We start from the raw sequence: 3,164 nt of genomic DNA, 5'->3' as shown, positions 1-3,164 counted from the left end.
CACAACCTCTGCCTCCCAGGTTCAAGCGATTCTCTTTTCTCAGTCTCCCAAGGAGCTGAACTAGTCCTAGTTGTAAAGAGTGACTGTCTAAACTGGCTTCAGTTAGGTAAACAATGGAAACCTACTATACACAAGGTGCAGTGTTGTGATATAGGGGATACTAAAAAAATACACCTCTTAATAAAGTTTCTGCCTCTTAAAATGAAAGATAAGTACATAATGGTAACAAAGTAAAGTATGGCTTAGTGCTGTGATACAGGCACTTAGCAAACCAGGCCAATGTCTGTTCATTTTATTAAGGACCATTACCAGAAACTAAAAAAAGGCTAACTGTTTTCCAGAATAGATATCTACATTTATAACTTTAATCCATTTATTTTGTCTTCTCCCTCATTGCATAATTTTTTTAACTGATGCAAAATTGTTAAGTAGGGAGCCAGATCACACTCAACATGTACCAAAAACATAGTTCTCAATCCCAGCTGTATGTTAGAATCAGTTACCTAGAGAACTTAAAAAAAAAAAATTGATGCTCAGATTCCCCTCCTAAATAATTAAATCAGAATCTTTAGGGATTTGAGACATACACACAGGTATTTATTTATTTTCTTATTTATATATTAAACAAAATAAAGACAGAGTCTCACTATGTTGTCCAGGCTAGTCTCAAGTTCTTGGGCTCAAGGGATCCTCCTGTCTCGGTCTCCCAAAGTGCTGGGATTACAGGCATGAGCTGACCTTGCCTCGCCCATATAGGTATTTTTAAAAAGCTTCCCAAATGAATTCTAACATTCAGTCAAGACTGGGAATCATCAATATAAGAATGAATATAAACACGTTGCTAGAAGCAACAAAATAATATGAAGGCAACAATTTGTTTCCAGCTGAAATCAGCATCTTAAATCATTCAACCTACCAAAATTTTAAAAAATCATTTTCATTTTTAAAATTCTGTAACTGAGAAATTAAAATAACACCTCCAGGATTCTTATGCCCACAACTTTGTTTGTTTTGAAATTGGTATTATAATGTGTAATTATTTCATTTCACACTATTAAAAAGACATGTGGGTTCACATGATTATTGGTGTTTCACAATTGAGTGCAGTAGTCCCCCTTTATCCACGGTTTCACTTTCCATGGTTTCTGCTACTTGGAGTCAACCACAGTCCAAGAATATTAAATAAAAAATTCCAGAAATAAACAATTCATAAGTTTTAAATTGTGCACCACCTCACTTCGCCCAGCCTGTGACATGAATCATCCCTTTGTTGTGTATCCACACTGTAGATGCTACCCGCCTGTTAATCACTAAGTGGCCGTCTCAGTTACCAGACTGACTATAGCAGTATTACAGCGTTTGTGTTCAAGTAACCCTCATTTTACTTAATAATGGCTCCAAAGTGTAAGAGCACAGATTCACATATGCCAAAGAGAAGCTGTAAACTGCTTTCTTTAAGTGAAAAGGTGAAAGTTCTCAACTCAATAAGAGAAAAAAAAAAACTCATGCTGACGTTGCTAAGATCTACGGAAAGATCTTTTTTCTGCAAAATTGTGAAGAAGGAAAAAGAAATTTGTGTTGGTTTTGCTGTCACATCTCAAGCTGTACAAGTTATGGCCACAGGGCATAACTTTTATTACACTATATTGTAATTATTCTATTTTATTATTAGTTATTGTTGTTAATCTCTTGCTTCTAATTTATAAGTTAAACTTTACCATAAAAATGTATTTATAGGGAAAACATAGTATATATAGGGTTCAGTACTATCTGTGGTTTCAGGCATTCCCTGGAGGTCTTGAAACATATCCCCTGCAGATAAGGGGAAGACTGCTGTACTATTAAAAACTAAATTGTAGGCTGGGCGCGGGAGCTAATACCTGCAATCCCAGCACTTTGGGAGGCCAAGGTAGGCGGATTGCCTGAGCTCAGGAGTTCACGAACAGCCTGGGCAACACAGTGAAACCCCATCTCTACTAAAACAAAAAACATTAGCCGGGCATGGTGGCATGTGCCTATGGTCCTAGCTACTTGGGAGGCTGAGGCAGGAGAATTGCTTGAACTCGTGAGACGGAGGGTGCAGTCAGACGAGATCGTGCCACTGCATCCAGCCTGGGCGACAGAGCAAGACTCCGTCTCAAAAACAAACAAACAAACAAAAAACTAAATTATAACGTGTTAGTCAAAAGAGACAAGGCTTAGTTAAGCCATATTCACTATACATGAGAACTGTTTTACTTGAATTAGTATGGTATTAGTCAGGTGTGGTGACGTGTGCCTGCAGTCCTAGCTACTTGGGAGGCTGAGGCGGGAGGATCACTTGAGCCCAGGAAGCACAGGTTACAGTGAGCCAAGATCATGCCACTGTACTTCAGCCTGGGTGACAGAGCAAGACCTTGTCTCAATTTAAAAAAAAAAAAAAAAAAAAAAGGGCCATATGTGATGGCTCACGGCTATAATCCCAGAACTTTGGGAGGTTGATCACCTGAGGTGGGCAGATCACCTGAGGTCAGGAATTCAAGACCAGCCTGGCCAACATGGCAAAACCCTATCTCTACTAAAATACAAAAATTAGCCAGGCGTGGTGGTGGGTGCCTATAGTCCCAGCTACTCGGGACGCTGAAGCAGAATTGCTTGAACCCAGGAGGCGGACACTGCAGTGAGCCGAGAACACATCACTGAACTCCAGCTTGGGAGACAGAGCAAGACGCCGTCTCCAAAAAAAAAGAAGAAAAAAAAATTAGTATGGCTATAAATGTAGAATTCTAAATAAGTTTAATATTTCATCATTCAGTACTAATAAATTTAATATCATGGAACTGTTGCAGGCCTTACTTTCCATGTATTAATCATATGACTTTCAACAAATTCCATAAATCACTCCCAACATGACCACCACTGCTCTTCAGTTTACTTTCATCTGCAAGATGAAACAGGAATGATTTGTCTGCTTCTATAGGGTGACCACAGGTATCAAGTGAAAAAATATACAAAAACATGTTTTGAAAACTGTAACATGCCATTAAAACATAATGCATTATGGTTAAAGAAATTGGAAATGGGTTGGGCGCGGTGGCTCACACTTCTAATCCCAGCACTTTGGGAGGCTGAGGTGGGTGGATCACTTGACGTCAGGAGTTCAAGACCAACCCAGCCAACATGGT

At 39.1% G+C, this 3,164-nt stretch overlaps 1 long non-coding RNA gene across 1 annotated transcript in view; it reads right to left on the bottom strand.

Annotated features, from left to right (window-relative positions):
- The window catches only part of LOC105502202, a 10,205-nt gene that overhangs the window by 4,220 nt on the left and 2,821 nt on the right, over window positions 1–3,164 (bottom strand). The gene's annotated exons all lie outside the window — the stretch shown is intronic.

Source organism: Colobus angolensis, unplaced genomic scaffold (assembly GCF_000951035.1).
Source record: "Colobus angolensis palliatus isolate OR3802 unplaced genomic scaffold, Cang.pa_1.0 Scaffold78, whole genome shotgun sequence".
NCBI lineage: Eukaryota > Metazoa > Chordata > Mammalia > Primates > Cercopithecidae > Colobus > Colobus angolensis.
This window is presented reverse-complemented; position numbering and strand designations above follow the sequence as displayed.